We start from the raw sequence: 22,262 nt of genomic DNA, 5'->3' as shown, positions 1-22,262 counted from the left end.
GATTGCTGAAGTAACTACATAATTATTAGGGAACGTGACAGATAATTCAGGCAGCTCAGGAGAAGGGAAGAAAAAAAAAAAAAAAAAGGTTGTAGACAAATAAAGCCCTGTTTTTAAAAATCAGACACATTTCTCATACCACACTGCACAATAGCCCTGCAAGAGCAGTTAGGGGAGATGGCACGACATCCTTTCAGAGCGTGCCTTTCTCCCGCTCGAACATCGCCGCACGTATCACAATGGGCGAGGTAACGAATCAATTGAGCGGGACTCGCCCCCGCCGCCGTCCCCCAGCCCGTGCCCGCCCCGGAGCCGCCGCCGCCGCCGCTCGGCTTTGTGGCCGCCCGCCGCCGGGGCTGTAGGACCCGGGGGGCGCCGCCGCCGCCAATCGCCGCCGCTGCCGGGCTCTATTTGTATGCAATGCCTGCCGCTCCGAGCCCTAAGAGTAACGCGGAGAACGGGGCCGAAAGAATCCCTTTCCGGAGAAGGATTTGATTTTTCCAGGGTCCTGATACTGGGAAGAATCCGGTTTCATCCCCCTTTTATTCAAAAGTCTGCTGAACAGCTTGTCGACTTCAGCGCGCTTCCTCTCTCTCTCTCTCTCTCACCCTCGCTCTCCCTCTCCATATAAATACACGGAGCTCCGTCCTCGCCCTATGCACGGAAAGTTGGGAAGGACCGCCTGGATGATGGAACCGCTAGTTTTCTGAGAGCCGCCTGATCCCGCAGGGTGAGTCCCCAAGTCCCGAAGCGGCGGCCGCTGCCGGGCTCCGGCCGGGCTCCGCAGGGACGGGATGGCCGCTCCCCGCTGCCGGGCACCGGCCCCGGGCGAGGGAGGCAACAACAGTTTCCCGGAGGCGCCGGGAGAGGTCACCGCGGGAGAGGGGATGCCAAAGTGGCGAGCGCGCAGGGTTTGCGGTCCAACAAGTTTCTGCGCGGGTACCGGCGGCGTGCGCCTCGTCGGGAAAAGTTGCCGGGGGCTCTGCGGGCTGCATCCCCCTCTCCTCTCGCCGCTCGGGGGGCTCGGGTGTGATTAACAAAGAAGTTTGGCATCCCTCGCCGTGCCCGCCGCCCCCGGGCCGTCTCGGGGTGCCGCTCCGGCTGTCCCGCGGAGCGGAGCGGAGCGGGGGATCCGCACCGCAACTTCTGGCGGGTCGCTCCTCGCAGCCCGGGAGAGGAGCGACGGCTTTGTTTTCGCCTCGCTCGCAGAAACCTTTTCCCTTCTGGTGGGGATGCCGGCGCCGAGGAGCAGCGCTGCGGGGGAAGCGCCCTCCTCTACCCCCGACGATTCCCCGCGGGGCGGAGAGCGGAATTCCGCGGGAGGGGGAAAGTGTATATATCTATATGTTCGTGTGTATATACATTTATGTGGGTGCATGAGTATGCTTAGAAATGGAAAGCGCAGCACCGGAGGGGGATGTGACAGCGAGCCCGCCAGCCGAGGGCGGGGGCAGCGCCTGTCTCTAGGCAGGGGCGCTGCGGCGCTCGGAGGGGATGCGCATCCCGCGGGTGTGCGGCCGCCTCCCCGCACAATGGAGGGCCCCCGGCGCGGCGCGGAGGGGCGGGGGGAGGAGGAGAAGGAGAAGGAGGAGGAGGAAGAGGAGGAGGAGGAGGAGGGAGGTCGTCTCCGGCTCCGCTGCAGCAGCTGCTCCTGCTGCTGCAGTGCCGCAGCCCCGCTTCGCCCCCGCCCCGCGGGGCATCGCCCTGGCCGAGGATGCTCGGCGCGGTGCCCGGCCCGGCCAGAGGAGGGAACCGGACCCCATCCCGGTGCTGGGGGAGGCTCTCTGCCGGCTCCTCCCGGTCCCTGCGCGGTTCTGCCGCGCGGGGGATGGACCGAGAACCTCTCCTTCGGTGGAGGGTTGGCAGCAGGAATGGTGATGCACCTGAGTGTGAAGGTATCACAAAAAAAAAATAAATAAAATTACCACATATACGGAGAGAAAAGTGCAAAACACACGCGCGAAATTCAGGATGGATGCAATTAACTTTACATATAACTAGATCAAAATTCCATTTTTATTGGTTGTTGTTTCTTTCCTTCATGTTCACCGGGATGTATTAGGGTTAATTAATGATTGATGATTCAAAAATAGGTTTAAATGGAGTTAAGATGTTTTTCATTTCAATTTCACATTTTAGTTATAAAAAGAATTATTTTTAAGTTGCTGGTTGTACTGAGTACACTGAAGACCTTTAGAGGCTTTTCTTTTCTTTTGAGGGAAAAAACATTTCGTGTCAGACCCTTGTTCCACAGATATGTGGGTAGAAGGGACAGTTCTCTAATAGTAGTGCACTGTGTGTAGATACATGTTGAGGTTCAACTGATGGGCAAGATGTGGCATTTGAGAAGGTTTCTTATTAAGCTGAAGTTCACTCTCTTCACTTAAGGAAAAAGCAGTCTTTGTTGTATGCACCTTGTAGACAAAACAGGTTAAGCATGTCCTGCTTTATTATGGAGTAGTAAAGCTGATCTCCAAACATCACATCTGGCTTTTACTACGTGCTGCTTTTCTTAATTAATTTTATATTTGTCTGCATGTGTGTCTTCTCCTTACATCTTGCACTGCTGTACATTCCAGGTGCATTACACTGGTATGAAGAGGCTACAGGAGTGTGGAAAGAGATCCAGCTTTTGCTGATTAAGAGCAAGGAAAGGAGGCAGAAAGCTAATAAAATTACTCTAATGCCTCTCAGAGTAATTTATTGCTTTTCAGTCTTCCATCAAGCACAGCCAAACTTCTACAAATTCTATAGGAATTTTGTCCCAGCCCTCTCCAATAACAGATTTCTGCAAGCATTTTTGGTACCAGGGCTGACACTTGCCTAAAAGCTGCACTGATTTCTGTAAGAACCCTCATAAAAACAAAGGATGCCATTGTGGAAATGTGACACAACTGAGCTTGGTGATTGTTGACTGACTTTTTAGTCAGTGAAAAAAAATCTCAACCACTTTCCTCATTCTTTCTTTGCTAATATTGAATCCTCAATATTGAGCATTGACCAGTTGAATACTGGAGAAAGGAGGATGACTCATGATGATGCCAGTTTTACAATGAGGCATCTGAAAATTGACAAAGACATCCCAATAGGTGTTTAAAAAGAGGGAAGGATTATTTGAGTTCTGTTGTTTTGTTTAATTTCTTTTGTTTGGGACTTTTTTTCTTTTCCCCTGCTTTGTGAACTTTTCATATTGTCCCTGATACAATTTGGTTTCGACCACAATAAGCAACATAACCCACATGGACCTTATACATGAAAAAGTTTTTCCTTCCAGCAGCTTTTCAAGGCATATGTGCACAGCCAAACTCCAATCCAAGCAATAGAGGCAAAAATGTTATTCCTAGGAGGCTCAGATTTTTATCATTTTTCTAGGAAACCATAGGAAATTTCAATGCATACAGATAAGCAGAGGCAATATGCTTTACCCATGTGTAAAGTATTAAGTAGAACTGAGACTTGACAAATCTGTTATCTTCTGTCTGGGATTCCCTGACTTGTTTGTTGTTGCATAATTTAGTACACTTGTATGAGTCAATAGGTAAGTGTGCAAACAAAGGAGAAAGAAAAAAGAATGATAGGACAAAGGAAGGGACTTTTATTTTCTAGACCTTTCATTTGAGAGCAATTCCATGGGCTGTGATGCTTCCATGGTGGAATAAGCTGATTAGCAAATGAGTCTAGGTAAAACCAAAACAATTATTAGTACACGGTGATTTTTGTTTGCCCAAATTTTGCCCCTGCCCTTTTGAGGGTGTTTTGTGTCCTCAGAAATACGTAGCAATCTCATGTTGCTTTGTTTTAGGGCCAGACCTGGACTCTCAGGTAGCAGGTGACAGAAATTTTGTGTATAATGTGTGAATCCATCCAAGGCTACTAACCTTGTGAAATGAAGTGTGCTTGTGAAATGAAAATGAAATGAAAAGATGGAGATCTAGATAGTGGGCTTAAACTTTACTTTTCCCATCTCTATGTCTTTTCCAGATGCCCTTTTGTACTTCTTAAAATGCAAATTATTATAAATAATTATATGTTATTATTTTTTAACATATAGAGTGTATGCCCTTTTATTAATGTATTTCTGTACAGCCTTGTTACTTCTTTAGCTATGTCTTTGTTAATATACAAGATCAGTAACTTTACATATTTTCATTTTTTCTGTTGAGGAAAATAATGGAATAATTGCATATCACTACTAAAGTTTCTGGATAACACTTTTTGTCAACACTTTTAAGTTGTATTAGTCAAGCTCTGTGAAAATAGTTCAGCCCTTGGTTCCAGGTTCATGAGGTACTTTTGGCCTAATGTTTCTTCCACTTCTTTCCTTGATTCATAACATGATAACTCACACAGTTTAAGTGGATTTGCACACCTTTGGTTGTATTATAAGGAAAAAAAGTCTCTTCAAGGAAAGTTCAGAAAATTTCAAATTTCTGATCCATCACTTAACAGAAATACGAAGAGAATCACGGTGTGTCCTCCCCAGCAATTACATTACAGACTTGAAAAAAAACAACTGTAGACACTACAGGGAAAATGAATAACCCTAAAGCCCTTGAAAGAACTGTAAAACAAGGATCTATACTTGAGAATGTAGGTTAAACAGCACATTAGATTTCACAAGACTCAAGTAATTCTCACCTAGCATGCAGGGAGATGCAATGAAATGTTTCTTCCAATCTACAAGAGGCTTAATAGATATCCTGTGTTTCACCTGTAATACTCTATCTGTCTAAACTGCTCAGTCCATAAATCTTTCACTCCCTATCCTTCTTCTAATCATCAGCCCCATCAGTTCTCTCTCACCATTGCCAATTTATAGTCTGTCCAAACACATCAATCCTTTGCTTCAATTAACTCTGTCCTCCAAACTTCTCCATTCATTAATCTGTCCTTGCCCATAGTGAGATCCAAGTGTGGACCATCCTCCCACCTCCCCTGGCCATCCCTGTGTGACTTCTTTAAGCGCATTTTTGTTTGTTTCAAATCCTGTATCATCCATCTTTTTCTTAGACATTTTCAGATCTGTCCTCCAGGTCTGCCAAGTCATGTTCTTGTAGAGTAAATTTGTTTCCCTGGGTGTCCTCTAGCTTTTTCCTTTGTCAGTAGTGAACACATTGAGTGCATTTGTCCTCTTTCCAGACTCAGCTCATCTCTTGCTCTTCAGTAAGAGAAGTAAGTTAGTTTGATCCTTTTACCAACAATATGAATGTGGCAGAAGAAAATGAGTTGGCAGGGAAGAGCAGAGTGAACTGGTGACCTACTGGTTGTCCCCAGCTGAGAGGAAATACTGCTAGTTTTGGTGGGACTTTGTCATACAACTGGTTTCAAACAAATACTTTGTGCTTAATGTTTAAAATTAATCTAAGGAGAGTAGGAGCCAGAGCCCAGAAAGAGCTTGAGTTTCTGAGCCTCAGACTTTTCTTATGTGCTGTTTGGGCCCCTAGTGCCATCTTTTTCTCCTTGCAGCCTGGGACAATAGAGATGGAATCTGTTCCTTGTCCTTCTTCCTTTAATCTTCCTTGAACCATAACACTGAATAGCTAGTTAGGGCTGAGGAGATATCAGAGATCTAGAACAGTCACAGGATCTAGCAAGAGCTGGAATTGAGGTCCCTTGCTTCCACATGAAGCAATTCCTTCCCGATATATCATTCCTTCCCTTTCTCCTCAGTCTTTTGAGGTGTGGTAGCTGCCATGGTTTGTATTGTAGTTCATGCTGCCTGGATCTTCACTTGGTTCAGAGCACAAGGCTTCCTTCAACCAAGGCGTGGCATCGAGTCCAAAATTCCTTTCATCCTGATTCTGGATCATTGGGAGGTTGATCCAAGTTCCCTACCTGAGAAAGTTCTGCGTTATCACACCTCTGGAGAAATTTTCAGGAAAGAAACACATTAAGTAGCAATTAGAATGTGGATTTTTCAATATCACTTTCTTCAGTTTAGGGGAAATCATTCTGCATAAGCTCTGGATTTCCCTCTCAGAGACTCTGTGAGAGAAGAAATAGGGAGGCATGAAAAGTAAACTTAAGTGTGCATCTTTGTTATTCCCCATAACAATTAAATATGTCCTGCTCCTAAAAGTGGCATAAGAAAGAATTTGACTCATCTGTTAAAATAGGATTCACTTGCCAACAAAGGTGACTTTTCACGCTAAGTTTGCTGGAAAGGTGACTACATATTCAAAAAGAGCCATATCTAACTATGTCATCTAATATATCACTCCTTGATGCTTCTACTATTTTATGTGCCTGTTTGAGTTCAGACATGATTGTCAATTAAGCACTTGGTTTGTTTTATTTAATATTTCTTTCATTGTTCTTCTAGCTCTTTTCTTTCTAAAAATAACTGAAATTAAGGGAAGAAATTTTGTCTTTGTGAGACACTAGTTGTGAGTAAATGTGTTGTGTTGCTTAAATCACACTTTTTAGTGTCTTGCAGTACATTCCTAAAAACCCCAAGGCTTAAGGAACTTTTTTCAATCTTTCATTAACACTTCAACACTCAAAATGAACTAATGATAGAAAGCACCAAAAAACCCCTAAAGATGAAAGTTAATGTGGTCCTCCAAACCAATATAGGTGTAAGAACAAATTACAGGAGGAGATTCACTGCATATGGTGGTGCCCGGGGAAAATATGGAAATCTAAACTAATTGCAACAATGTTTGTAGCTTGCTTTTGTTCCAAGAATGCAAATACTTTAGGATTTTACTAAGAACAGCTGGACAAAAGAGTTGTTAACTCATTTTGAGTCCTTATAAAACCGCCCAACTTGCTAAACTTTCAACTGCAATTCCTGCCACACCCAACATGATATGTGAAAGTCAATTGCTTTACTTTCACTCTCCTTTATCACCAGTGGTAGTTGTGACTCAGATAAATTACTCTGCAAGTTTATGTCTGAAATCCACCCTAGCTGTGTAAAGAATTTTGTTAGTGATAAATGAATTTAAGGATATGGCTTGACTCTTTGAACCCATGCTCGAGTTTTTATAGCTGACAACTGAAACAAAAAAACCTTTCTGTGTTAAAAAATCGAACAGGAAAATTAAACAAATTGTCTGCATGCAGACAGGGCTGCAGACAATTCTAACTGAAGTGTTTGAATATAATAAAGTCAACTTCAGTCCCCAGATAAACCCCTGATGCAGCTAAGAATTTTTGGCTAATGATCCTTCTGAATGTTTTTCAAAAGAAGAAAGAAGCTGTTCTTGAGAACATTGCACTCATAAGGTCTAGGGAAATTCAAAAAGTGTCACTGTTTCCCATATCAGGGTATGGTTATCAAGTTTAACTGGCCATGGCTTAAAAATGAAGCATTGAAGAAACTGTTTGAAATAACTTTCAGATTGGGTGTGCTGCACATGGATGAAAGCAAGGCTCTTGTTTGAACTATCTCCATTCTGTAATGCAAAGATAGGAACACTTCCTCTGGGTGAAATACGAGAGGAATGAGAGAATGGAAAGTATGGCAGAAGGAATTACGAGGTCCAAATATTCTTCATCTTGCATGGAGATTTGACACTGTGAGTTAAATTTATCTCTGCTTGCTGAAGTGTATTTTGGAGTACCCCAGAGCCTGTGTGTATTGCTGAACCTCCTATCAGAAAACAGCCACAGTAAGGAGAGGACCACCAAATAAATAATATATATCTAAATAATGATAATGACTAGATTAAACCAAGAAGCAGCTTTCCTCTTTTCTAAGGGGAAAAGAGTTAATTTTCTGTAAAATTCTGTAATTTTACAGCCATGGTAGAATGAAGATTATTCCATCATTTGTGTTCAACACATTACCCAAACAAGAATTTAAATTTTCTAGTTCCTCAACAATGTGCAGCATAAGAGGTATTTCTTTACTTTGAAGCATTATCTCAGCCGAAAAAGATCAAACCCATACTTTAATCAAATGCACAGAGTTCTGTCCATAACAGTTCAACTTGAGAAGTACAAAGCTTTCAATCTTGAAATGTACATGTAATGTATAAGATTATACAAAGTTTAGCTCTTGGACATGTTCTGAGATAGTGAGTTTTTTTCATCTGAAAAGTTCTGGTAACAAATATTAAAATGTAGTAAGCATAAATGGCTAAGAGCAGGATGAGCATTTTCATGTCTTGCCGTACTCAGACTTGATTGCATAGGAGTGTTGTGTTTCTGTCAGTAGCTTGTGTAATTAAAGTGGTTTTGCTTGTGTTTGCATGTAAATTGCAATTGCAAATTTTTATTTCATTTTTTTTTATTTCTCACATCATAGTCATAATATGAACAACAATACTGCCTGTGAACTTTTTTTTTTTCAAATAAGAAATAAGTCTCTCAAAATCTCTGCTAGGAGAAATTTGAAGTAGGTGATCTTAATGATTTCTTTATCCTCTCTCAATATCATTCCTTTAATGTCATATATGGCACAGACAGTGTGCAAATATGCAATAGCTCATGGGCAACGTAGGTCACAGCTCTATTTCTGTAAATACACGTCTTTTGAAAATTGTCTATTTAAATATTGAAGCCTGATTTTTAGGAAAGGTTACCCTAAATCTCCTAGAATAGATTTCTACTGTCATTAGGGTAAATCTCTGCTTTTTTATCTGAGGCCACATATATTTTTGCATAAGGGAAAAAAATTGCCTATAGGCTCAAAGTGGCTCCCTTATTTTTTTACCCTCTTTGCTTATTTTAGGACATTTCTTAATGGGTATGCATTTGCTTCACTTGATAAATAACTTTAAGTGCAAGTACAATAATTCTTTTTAACCTACTCCCATTGATTTGTGCCAATGAAACAATTTCACTTTATGCAACTCCCAGCAAGTGGCAGCACTTTAAAAGATGAAATCAGGTGAAACTGATCTTGATCTATGCCAAGGCATGCAGAATACTGCAAAGCAAAAAACACCCATTTTATTGTGATGCTTTTTGTAAGGCTGCATAGCCTACATAACCTGCTGTTGCTCAAGTGCCCTCTGTGCCCAGCATCACCCAACTCTGACTAATGAGACACAAGTTCTGTGCTAATCAGCAGAGATCAAGAGAGGCAGTGGCCATCACTTTGCATTGATCCAGAGAGAGCCCAACCACTGGTGGAAGATATTATTCAGAATGGGGTTTTTCTGACAGCAGGAACCAAGTGTGAATCCTACAGCTTTTCTGCTCATCTGCTTATCATCACAGATCTGAGACAGTCAGAAGGGAAATCTATATACTTCAGGAATAGAAAAATAATGCAAATTTCTCCTCACTGACCTCTGTATGACTCTGCAATGCATTTCTAATCTCAGACTACACACGTCTTCTTATCCTGCTGTCAGGAATAACCTATAATAAGACAACCACTAGACATTTCTTGCAGTTCAGTACAAGACAGTTCTGCCCTTTTCTGCTGAGATGATCATGGGTGATTCTAAAGCTCTTTCTGGTTTTATTCTGACTATAATATAACATGTTGTTTGGGAGAATGGTTCACACATCTCTGAGAAGGCAGGAAAATTTCAGCTGACCTCAGATTTTCATTGATTCTTGGCTGAGCCTCAGTAATGAGAAGCCTGAGAGACTAAATATTTAGAAAACACTGGGCAATATAAAATCATGCATTTTATATTGTATTTAAATCAGTCACATTTCCTGCTGGGGCTGCCAGAAGCATGTTGACCCTGCTCTTTGCACCCCATCAAGTTCAAGGCTCCTGTCTTAATATCCAGGGAGTTTAATACTTTTGGTCCAGGATAAACAGAATTTATCAAGCTCTGTAGATAATGTCTCTTTCTGGTCTGATGGAATGTAGAATGCAGTAAAACTTCTGCAAGAGACAAGGATTTTCTGAGGGTGTGTGCTAAAGCACTGTGAAACCTATTCCCTGCAGACTTCAGAACACATTTAAGTGCACCCTCCTCTCTGAACACAGCACCTCTCTAGGCTGGAGTCATGTCTAGATTGATTGCACAATAGAGTGGGTTTGTTTGTTTGTTTGTTTGTTTGTTTGTTTGAAGACTGCCTCTCAGTCATCAGACAGAGAGTCAAACATGACAGCTGCTGGCCAAACCCACCCAGAAGACAGAAACCTGCTTAGTGTTGTATGTACTGCATGGATGGCATCACAAAACGCCCCAAAGGAGAAATTGTGCTTCACTCTGAGCACTGTTTCAGAGTGGGAGGAGAAGGAGAGGAATGTGTGGCAGGTTCCAGCCCTTCCATGAATGTCCTCCTGTTCTGGTACAGCTATTTTCTGTCAGGTAGGATGGATAGGTTGGACTGCAGCCATGTCTCCTTGTAGCCTTGCTTGTCTGCATAAGATGCAGCTGCTCCTTTATCTCCTTGAGCTGCACTAAAGAGTCAGGGGACTTGTCCCAGCCAAAGTCACTAAAAATAGTTTCTGTAGTGAGTGACTTTAATCTTTTCATGAGTCATTTGCCATAGAGTTATATGCAGGTGAACAGATAGAAGCTCTGACCAGGGGGCTTTGCATTCCTCAAACTTTCTTTGGGAAAAATTGAACTTTGGAAATCTCTAGATCTGTTCTATCCCAACTATATTTCAGGGGAAAAACATGAGAATTAGAAGTATTAATATCTTCATACTTAAAAGGTATGGATAATCTGTAAGTTCTTAAATATATCAGTTTTTTGATGAAGATAATACCTTGCTACCAAATCTAAGCCACAAGAAGCAATATGACAGAATACAAGGAAATAAACATCTACATGAAGGCCTTTGCATGAAAGGAGAGAAGGTACAAATTGCTGCTCTACTCCAGGTAGCTTTATTTCTATGTCAAAGAAGAGAATGGTCTAGAAACCTATGAAATAACCAATATTATGAAATAAATTATTTATGACCAAAACCACACCCTCTTTTCAGGATAAACAGGGACAAAACAAGAAATCCAAGTGTATTTCAAGTGGGATTCTTCCTTTTTATTTTTTCTTTTATTTTTGTTGTTAAAAAACTTGCTATACCAGTTGTGCCCTTTCAACACTTTCTGACAATGGATCATCCTTCCCATAGGAGTAAATCTGTCATTGTAGGTGGCACTGGAATATTTGTTGGGAATTCAGTTCCTGAGCCTGCTCCTCCCTCTAGTGGAACAGACATTCTTCTCATCAGTAATTCTGGAGAAAAGGAATGGAAATACATAACCTTGACAGTGTATTTTTATTCTCTATGACTTCCTAAAGTAGCTCAGAAAACTGAAGGGATAAGAACTTCTTCCATAGGCAGCTAAGACAACTTAAATTCTGCTCCACCTGGACCACCTGCTGCTTAGAGCCATTGCTGCAGTGCAGAGGAAGGTGCCTGGTTTGCTTTGCTTTGTTGTTTCTCCTTGGTGCTTGGGAATACCCTGTGGATGTGACAGCTAATTATGTGTCTGTCACAGAGATGTGACACCCCTCTCCAAGAATCTGCTTCAATTACAGTAGTTTTTTAATTGGTTGGTACTAATCATCTAAAGTAGAATGACTGCAGTTCAGAAGTAAAATGCCCATATCAATCCTTTTCAGTGTGCTTCCAAATTAAAAAAAAAAAACAACAAAACCAAACCAAACAAAAAACCAAAAAAGAATGAAACAAGCAAAAGAAAAACAAACAAAACCAAAAAACAAAACTACATGCTGTGTAATTGCTTGTATAATGTGATTAAAAAAAATGCAAGGGACAGTAAATTCAGTAGCAAATATTACACAACCCATCTTTCCATCAATGTTATTTTTTATTCAATTGTAACATTTCTGTTTCTTTAACAAAAAGCTACTGGTGAGGAATAGAGGGGATTCACTATGAGAATGGAGATTACATACCTGATTTGGGTTTGAGTAGCGAATGTAACATGGGTTTAAAGAAACAGAACGAAGCTGGATGTTCCGCTGCAGTTATTACCTGCCAGGGATTTTCAATGAAAAGTGTGTGAATAATAGAGAAACCATTTGAAGAGGTAGATCTGAGGACCTGTTACTTGCCTGGCTCAGCAGTGGCTGGCAAACACTCATTTGTGACACTGAAGCCTCTTCCCACCCCCTTCATGACTCATATCCATCTACAATTTTCCTTAGACTTTTAGGAGACTAAAGGTTATCACAGCATTAAAGACTTAAAAATGTCTATGCATGTTAATTATTCAATGATAGGCTGTATTTAATTAATACCATATGGTTTTGAAGTGTCTTAGTGGCTTTTTCAGCTGATTACATTTTCAGATACAATTTCTTGTTACCTTACATAGCAGCAACACAGTAAATAAATACCAGCACCATGGTTTCAACCTGTAACTAAAGAATCTAATTCTGTTTTTCCTGGGTCAGTAGAAACATATTGACTAGAAACAGGTCATCAAGAAACACCAAGGCTCTAGATTCTCTAGATCAGGAGAAATAGTACAAATGGGAACAAAATGATTGAATTTTCCTGAACTTTGTCCATGTCTTTAAAGTCTGCTGAGAGCTTTTGAAATACAGACTGTTAGGGAATTAATGCACTAAGAACACAAGGATAATAAATAGGGAAGGTACTGCACATTACGTTGTCAATGTTTCCTTAAGTATATTTTTCTTAAAGTGGTATATGATTTATGGAGCCTGCCTGTGTGAATTGTACCTCCCACCAGTAGCTTCTCCACACAGAGAAAGAACAGCTTATTGCAGCTGTCAGCTAATGAAATGACTCCTGCAGTTCAAGTAGTTGCAGCTTTGGGCTGAAAACTGTGGTTCTGACACTTTTGGCAATGTATCCTGATGTCCTGTGGCAGAGGGCTTTTGTTTTGCCACGATGTACAACTACTGCAGCGAGAAAACACCATGAAGACTGGCATATCAGAAACCATTTTATCATTAATCTGCTGTTAGATTTTTTTTTGCTGAGCAGCAAAAAGTCTGCTGAATTTTGTGCAGAGCATAATCTTTGAGGTCAACCTGGTTTCAGTGTGGATGATTGCTCTCTTAAGATGTAAAGCTTAAAAAAACCAATAAAAATAGTAAGGGGCTGAGATTGCCTTTGCAGAGGGTAATCACATACCCCTGTCGGAGCTTGGGCTGTCTGGGCACAGGAGGAAATATCTTCCATGGGATATTAGTACTTTGTAAGGCCTTTAGGTCAAGAGATGCATCATCTTAAAGGCACACTGCACCTAGATTTTTTTATTTTTCTTTTCTTTTGAATTAGCAAGTCCAAATATCATGCAAATGAATGGATAAAGCAGCTGGAAAGAGTCTGTTTCATTACTGTACAGTTTATGGCTGTGTATGTAACTCAAAAAGATGTGACGGCAATTCCAGCATTTATACCTTATTTCTTTGAGTGGAAATGTACCCACAGACCTCTTATTACAGTCTAACTGGAGGGCTGGTGAATAATCTCAGCATGGTTGAGCAGCAAATGTTGGAGGATAATTGGATCTGCAGGCTAAGATAGTATGAGTGTGGAAGGTCTGGTAGGGAAGATTGATAGGCAGTTATTTTATATCATGTTTGAAATCCACTTTTTGTTTGTAATTTTATGTGCAAGATAAGTTGCCTTTAAAAGTTTAAAATTATAAGTTTTGATTGAAATGAAAGATTGAGGTTAATGTTCCCTAAATAATGTCTCTGTAGTCATAAGCTGGTGAGGAGATCATGCTGAAGAGTTCATTCAATAAAGCTTATAAGCCTTTAATTAAATTGTGAAGCCATTTATACAATGCTTTAAAAGTGGATCTTTGAACATAAATTTGAGACACTGAGTTGAGGATACTCAAGCATTATATGTTCTTACAGTGTACTGTACTTGCTTATAGGATTCTTTTCCATCTCAAGTGAGACTTCAGTGAATTATTTTATATTGAAAGACAAAGAAAAAAGTCCAGCTGAAGCACTCTGGATAAATTCCGGCCTTTGTCATCTCTTTACAAAGCTGTTAGTGGTTTGTAAGGGTTTTTTAGCAAGCCTAACTTGGACAATTGCTACTTCAGTAAGCCTTTAAATATTATTAGTAGTAGTATTTTCCCTTTTCCCCTTGTCTGTCCATTTTGTCTCTTTTCGATAAGAAATCTGTTTCTTTCATTGTGTGTCGAGGATACTTAACAGCTCAGGGTAGGATACATTCTACTTTCTTCTTTGCAAAGTTATTCTATTTAAAACATGTTTGATAAAGCCATAGACTTTAAGATAAGTCCTGTCTGAAAGGAGGGAACTCAGTCACACTGGTTGTCAGGCTGGGTTTCACAGTGGTGTTGGACAACACAGTTGGGACCTAGAACCTGAAATTGGGATGATTTTACATTGTCCTCTTCTCACATGCTTCAAACAGGTAAAGACAAAACATGTGAACAATTATAGTGACACTCTGTGTTCACAGCTAATCTTGGTCTCTGCAGTTCAATTTGTGTGAGAGGCTGAGGTCTCAAAGACATCTAAGTGCCTACAGGTAGCAGAGGAGCAGAGAGAGACCCAAATTAAGTTCCACATGACCCCAGCATTTATCTGCTGTGTGAGTCTCACTGAGTGGCTGAGCAGAGCGCACTTCTTGGCTGGCTAAAGAGAAGCAAGCTGCTCCAGACCAGCCCCAGGTCCTTTTCCTTTTTGTCCCTCTGCATGACTTAGGCACGTGGTGGTGGGAAACTGGGAGATGTGGAGCTGACCTGCTGATGTGCACAGTTTTCCACTGTGGCTGGAAGGAAGGTGAATGGATTGTAACCAACACTGCTGTGATAGACAAGGGACTGAGGACCTGAATCTTTAGGAAGGGACTTTTCACAGCACTGGCTGCTCATTGCAGACATCCACAGGGACAACCTATGGCATTCTTTCAGAAGATGAATGGCACAACTTGCAGAGAAGGAAGGGGGAGAAAAAAACAGAGAAAATAGGGTGTATTTGCCATCAATACTAGTTCCTGAAAATGTGAGAACATCCCCTAGATTTATTGACAGGAAACAAATCCATAAATTGGCTGTTGCTCTATCCCTCACAATTGTAGTTATTAAATCTCTCCATTCAAATGGAAGAAATTATATGACATAATTTTAGGTTTGGATTTGACCAACTATATGGGACTGTATAAAATGCAAAGTATTTAACTTTTACCACAACAAGAAAGGAGAATTAGTATGTCCTTAGCTTTTATCATATAGACATAATTTTAGCATCTTACATGAGTAGTGTAAATTACATAAAGTGATTTTTTTTTTAATTTAATAGAACTATTTAATAGCTGTCTCTGAATCCTACACTGTAGCTACAAGTAAACAAATTTAAGCAGTAGAATACTCTATTTCTTTTCCTGCTATAAAACTTTCTTTTAACAGTGTTTTAAAAAAAAATAATTTTGAGATGGAAGTATCTTCTATAATTATGGTCTGTATATTCCAATTCTGGCTTCTTATGACAGGATATTTCAGTATTCTTACATTCAAAATGAAAAGCTCAAATTGCTTCAAACTATAGAAATTGTTAATCGTGAATAAGATTTAGAGAATATGAGAAGGAAAATGAGCTTTAGCCTAACTTTGAATTCCTGAAGCAGCAACCTGGGACTCAGTACTTGGTTTCAGTCTCACACATTACACACTAATTGGCAGACAGGACTTTCTCCTTTCTGGGAACTGAATTAACCTTTGGCTGGAGAACTGTTGAAATATGTATAATCCAAAACTCCACTCTATTGTACAGGGCTGTGGTGGAAAAGGGCCTGAGTTTGATTCTGTTTCTCAGTGTTTCACAAATCTCTGCCACATTAGTAGTCAAGAGGTAATTTTAAAGGACTGCACTAAACTTAGTTGTGTTCACAGAAAATTTGTTTTCCAGTTGGATGCTAGTTATTATTTTGCTTTCAGGCTTGTCTAGCAGGAGCACCACCCTCACTGTCTGCACTTCTAGTACTCACAGTTATTCCCAGTCTCTAGTAAAAGATCTAGTAAGACATCTGCAGGGTTATGTTATCTTCAGTATAACAAAAAGTAGTAGTTGAGGGGTTATGTTTTCTTATTATTTTGTTTTGTTGTGTTGTTTTATTGTTTTGTTGTTTGTTTTTTTTTCTCCAAGACTAAGGAGTAATTAGACTGCACTAGAAAATCCTGTAGAATTGATTCATTAGAACCAAAGGAAGCAAGATTTTGGAGACAAATACATGTACATGGAACTTGCAGCTGGATGGTTCCTTTCACTTACAATCTAAACACATCAGTGTGGGAAAAACCTGCAGGGTGTGGGCAACCCCTTAATAAGAATCCTGCCCACCAATCAGTAAGGATTCATTTTTTTTGTTTGGTTGGTTTTGGGGATTTTTTTGGGTGTTTTAATCTTTCATGTCTTGCCTGCACCCCTCCAAAACCATGGCAAACAATGTTTATTGAATCAGCTTGCCATCAGCAGACCTGATCCAAATCTGCTCATCCACGGCTTCTGGGAGCACAAGAACAACAATTGTTGATCCATTCTCTGTCCAGAAGTTAAATTTAGCACTATTATGTGGAGCTAATGCCTTTGAGCATGATCAGAAGGAAAATAATACTGTTACAGGTTTGGAAGAGGCTAAATTTCTTGGTTTTCTTCATTTATGGACAAATTTTGAGAAAACTGAGTGCCACCCAAGACATAATGACAGTGTCTGGCAACACTTTTACCACTAAATAAATTTCCATTCCTTGTGCCAAACAGATATGGATAACAGTGTGCTGATTTCCATTGATCTCTCTGGAAACAGATGATCAGTAAGGATGAACCATTTTTGTGAAAAGAGGGTGATAAATGCAACATAGGAAGCAATGGTCCTATTTATTTTGGTTTTTAAGTCTTAAGAACTGACTGCAGGGACTCACAGAAATATTGTAGAAAATAAAACAACAGCAAAAAGAAAAAAAATAAAAGCCACAGCAACCTACATTAAAATAATCTACATTAAAAATTAAATTACAAGTAATATCAGTCAATACTGGACATATAGAATGAACATATTAGAAGAAATTGAACACAAAACAAATCAGAAGCTCAGCTCTTTCTTTTCTTTCTGTTCTTTTTACACAATTACTTTGAATATATTTATCTTTGGAATGAAAAAATTTAAAAGCTGTTATGCCACAAATGAAAAAATCAAATTTACTTCAAGTTTATACCTATTAAAATATATAATTGCTTTCATTGTGACAAACTGATTAGCACTATTTGTAATAGCAAAAACATGTAATTTCTAACTTTTCAGTTAGAAGAAGTCACTCCCATTATATGCAAATTAACATCTGCTAATTAGAATACCGGGGTTTGCAAGAGGACTGCTGAAAGACATCATCGTTATTATAATTAGTGCTGAAAGAATAGAAAATAAATAAGTAATCCCATTATCTGTATTGACAGAAATGAAAAATCTTAGACCAAATTATTCCTGTTTGCCAAGTTTAAAATGAGCAAGTGTGGCAATCGATTACTTCTTTTGCATTGCCTCCGTTGTACCACCAGCCTTATTGATTGGTTTCAATTAATGTATGCCAACAAGTAAATTAAGGTAGCACCTGAGGCATAATTCTCTGGTGGTTCGTGTACACTGACTTCTTAGCATTCTTGCTGTTTTAATTCCTACTGAGCATATTGCTGGGAGCTACAATATTTTTCAGTCTGGACACGGACATTACCCATGGCTCTAATGACAGGTCATTTACAGCAAACCCATGTTTCACTGCAGAGATGTCTCTTTAAGTGACATCTTATCAATGGCAATTCAATTAGTCAACCCTAAGACTTTGAGATACATCTCACGCTGTGTCACACAACATAGGCTGTTTTGCATTTTAAATGTTAGCTTTTGTCATTGCTCTGCTTCTTAGGGATACATTAAAAAAAAAAAAATGCATTTTCGGTACAATTCTTTGTTCAAAACTTCATGGAGAACCTTTTCCATGTTAAATGCAGCTGCCTTCATTCCCAACAATGCTGTCAGCTAAAGACACTTGTGGACTTGTACTGTGGACAGGAGCTTTTCAAAGCTGCTGCTCACCCTATCACCATATTCCACATGTCATTGACTGCTGTAAACATCAAATGATTCTGAGCACCCGAAATATCAGAGCGTCCAGGTGTCTAAAATATTCAGCTACTGCAATATAAATGGGATGAATTCATAAGTACTATTGTGGAGCACACAGCCTGTGCATACAGGCAGAAACACAAGCTATTTTAAAGTAGCAGAGTAGCAGAGAATTTGTGGCCAGGTTCTGATTTTTCTGGGATACTTGCTCGATGAAGACATCCTAATAAGATGTGGTCCTGCTCTGCACCAGCCAGCTGAGGTCCTGAGGGATAAGCAGAGCTGTTTTCCATGGGAAGTGGTGATGTGCTGAACAGGGTGCCTTCTGGAGTACCTGCTGGAGCAAAGTGCAATTACTTTGTTGTTTTTTCAGTGTACAGTCCTGTGTGTAGCGAGCACAAGTTGCTCAGGAAGCAGGAGTATAAAGCAAAGGAGATGAATTCCCAAACAGTGCAATGTAAAACTCTGGGGAACCTAGCACGCTTCAAGAGAGAACATTTTTCTGTCAGTGAGTGCTCTAGATGCTTATTGGAAACAGTTGGGAAATGAACAATACACCCAAGTTTTAAAAAAAAAATCCAAATATTTGCTGGTTGTAACTGAGCAAAAGGTCTTCTAAACCAACATAGAAATCTTGAAAACCAGCTGCTTTATATCCCTAAATTCTGTCTTCTCACTCCGTTGTACTGTGTGTGTGAGTGACTAAATCCCCAAGCCCTTCTTACCTTATCCTTATAAATAAGAAGCAATGTTTGTCAGTCTTTTCTGTAGTACTTGAATGTTTTGTGTGTCTGTATCTTATTTCTAAATTACATTTTCATTTGTTCATCTTTGAGTTTATTGTAGTAGAATCAGACTCAAAGCTATTTTTCCCATTGTTGCCTAGAAAAAAAACAAACAACAAACTTGTTATTTACAAAGAGAAAGTTATTGCTCATAAATATCTCAGCTGGAGTACTTGGCAAGACTGTAAGCTAAATGTACACAGATAATTTCCCTGATAAGCTGTGTGGTATTACAAAACACCAACTTGTTTATATGCAACATTTATTTTACAAGTATGTGCAACATCAAATTCAGTATTCAAAATTCCATGCTAATGAACAATTTTAACTAGTTTCAAATTACTGGATCTCTATTCTGAGATCAAATTTTAATGGAGGAAAAAACTGTATGATAAGGCTCATTAGAATATTTTAAAATTTATTTAGACTGAAATTAAAAAAAAAAAAAAAAGACTGGAAAAATTCATCCTGATAGAACTATGCTGTTTTGTAGTAAAGAAAATTAACTCATAAGGAAAGCTGATAAATGATATCCACTAATTTATGTTAGTAATGTGTTTTGTTTTGTTTTGTTTTGTTATGTTTTGTTTTGTTTTGTTTTGTTTTTTTGTTTTGTTTTGTTTTGTTTTGTTTTGTTTTGTTTTGTTTTGTTTTGTTTTTGAACTGGCAATACATATATATTTCTATGCACATGTGTGTGGGCTGAGATATGCATATGTATTTTCAGGGCACATCTTTGTTAGTGTGTTAGTTTGAATCAAGAGCATGCTTTTGAAGTGCATATTTTTCTTTCTTTCTTTTTGAGCTTTGCTTCATGTCATGGGGAGCTTTTGCAGTGCCTCAACTTGATTCCTTTCAGATGAAACTAGGATTCAGATTTGGAAGATTTAGCACACTCCAGGAGTGTAACTAATGCACTCCAGCTGCAAATGGGCATTCAGTCCAGAGAGACACACTAGAGTTAATCTGAAATAAAAAGCCTTGAAAGGTGTACATTATGGGCACGTGTTGTCAGCATCAACTGTTTCTCTCTACAGGGTTGCCACTATCCATCTATAAACCATCTGCTAACCCAGAAATGGCCTTTGAATTTTCGTATGTTATTATATTTTATTTTATTTTTTGGTTTTTGTTTGATTTATCATTAGACATTGTTCCTACACAACCATAGCAGGCACTGCTACAGTGCAGCACAAAGTATTCACATGTATTCAGTGAGATGGCCAGTTATATCAGCATCATTAATGCATAATATTAGATTGTTGCAAAACCTGCATGATCTGTGTCCCTCAGCAGAAGCTCCCTTCTGTGGTCAGAGCCATCTCTTGCTGCTGCCATTGTCTTTTAAAACCTTATCCCAACACTTGACTAGGTCATTATTCAAGCTTCTGTACAATTCTACAAAATCTAGTTGGATGTTGTTGGAGTATGTATGAAGTAGCAGCCCTAAAATTCACCTGTATGACACTCAATCCCAGCTTGCTCCACAGATTAAATTCCAATATGAATTATATTTCCTATTATTGCAGCGAGAAACATTACAGATTTATAAAGTTACTTATAAAAATGAGTTGCTGTCTGTAGTGACTGCTTTGCAGAGCCTTTCTGAGGTGGGGAAGGGTTTTTGCATTTGCTCATGCACAGGTTTTAAAACCCAACTGTGCTTCTCCCATGTCTCTCTAAAGCACTTGGTTTTGTTACCGTGCTGCTCAACAATGCTTCACTTTTATGCATTTGATTAAAACTGAATCACTGGGGAATATTAGCCCACATGACAAAATCATCACGTAATTTGGCAGAAGCATGGAACAGTTGACAGCCCTTGCCTAGGGAGAGCCCCAGGACACAGCTAGCAGAGGGAATAAATTCACCTTTGACCAGAAGAAAAAGCAATGCCTTTTGGATTGAGAGTTAAAGTCTTGCTGTAAAACATTCCATCTGCTCCAACACCAAAACTTCAAATGTCTGCCACAGGAGCATTGAAATTTGAGCTTTTAAGAAATGTTTAATAAATTATACTGTTGCTTATATCCTTAAAATGAAATTATTCAGCCTCTCTCATACTCTGAAAAAACCTGATTGCATACTTAACTTGATCTGTGTAAAGGGTAACTTAGTGGGCCCCTGCAGTAGGAAAAATTATTTCTCATTACTTTTTCTGATTCTCTAATTAAAGTTGTAGGAGTACATATTCCTCCAGTCTTAGATGTTCAGTTCAGGATAAGGTAATGATTTAAAATGGAAATTACAATATATATAAAATAATACAGTATACATATATACATATTTTGTATGTATGTATGTATATATATACATACAAAAATATGATTTTCTAAAAGATGCTACTATTAAACAAGTTTATTTTTTCAAGGTTCATCAATATATTTAATTACTTATATTTGCCATTCTTTCTCATTTTGTAATTGGTATTTTGGGGTAGTAGAATAGTAAAATGTTATGACATTCTATTTAGAATTTGTTTTGGTTTATTTTCTGAGCCAATGTATCGATATACTTGTTTAGGATTTGGTTTTCCATTGGTTTTCTTTTCCTGTTCCTCTTAGTAGAGTAAATTAAAACCAGACCAGAAGGATGAAACATTGTTAAAAAGGAATATTAGGGAAACCATCAATGTACTGGCTGGAAGAATCAGCAGCCAGAGGCAGCTTAAAGAGAATAAACTAATCTGATACAAAAGGAGGAAAGAAATTCTTTCTGCTTTATTTTTTTAAAATCTCCTATTCTCTTGTCCAAATCATAGATCTTTGGATGACAAGAAACCAGTTTCCTTCATTACAAATTTCTAAGATGTACTCTGCTTACAAACTTCATTTTGTGACTTTAAATGGTTTAAATGGAGCCATGAAAACTTTTGGCTCTGTCTTTTATTAAGACCACTTAGAAAGGAAAACGTTGGCATACCAGAATCATAAGGCTGAGTATCTGGGGGTTTCTACTGAATGAATTAACCTCAGAATAATCCCCACTTAATCTCTATCTAGTCATGACCTAAGTGGATACATGTCAGGAGAAAGGTGGTTTATGGACCCAAGACTCAGAACTAGAGTATGTAGATTAAGGACACGTGTGTTGTATTTCATGTTTAATTCAATCAAGATGTTCAGTGGTGGTAACACAAGATAAAAATACACTAGGTTTTGTCAGAGAAGTTTCTGGAAGTGATAGTGGACGTATGTCATTGTGTGTTCCAATAACGTATCACTAAGTTGCTTGTTCAGAGCTTATTGAAGAGAAATAAGTTTTCCTTAAAAAATTGTAAATGAAATCTGATCATGATTTGTGAAAATCTTTTATATCCACCCATCCACCTACCCATCCATCCATCCATCCATCCATCCACCATCCATCATCCATCCATCCATCCATCCATCCATCCACCATCCATCATCCATCCATCCATCCATCCATCCACCATCCATCATCCATCCATCCATCCATCCATCATCCATCCATCTATCCATCCATCCATCATCCATC

The 22,262-nt window shown here is 39.3% G+C and overlaps 1 protein-coding gene across 4 annotated transcripts in view; it reads left to right on the top strand.

Annotated features, from left to right (window-relative positions):
* The first annotated feature begins 396 nt into the window (after positions 1–396).
* The window catches only part of ROBO1 (roundabout guidance receptor 1), a 690,100-nt gene continuing 668,234 nt past the window's right edge, over positions 397–22,262 (top strand). For 3 of the 4 annotated variants that reach the window (XM_019007725.2, XM_015640439.3, XM_015640421.3), the window contains exon 1: positions 399–730. The gene's annotated coding sequence lies outside the window, so the exon portion shown is untranslated. Of the gene's footprint in view, positions 731–22,262 lie in introns of all 4 variants that reach the window. The other variant, XM_015640442.3, reaches the window with a different exon arrangement.

The sequence above is a fragment of the Parus major genome, chromosome 1 (genome assembly GCF_001522545.3).
Source record: "Parus major isolate Abel chromosome 1, Parus_major1.1, whole genome shotgun sequence".
Taxonomy (NCBI): domain Eukaryota; kingdom Metazoa; phylum Chordata; class Aves; order Passeriformes; family Paridae; genus Parus; species Parus major.
Note: the sequence above shows the minus strand (reverse complement) of the source record. Positions and strands in the feature narration are given on the sequence as shown.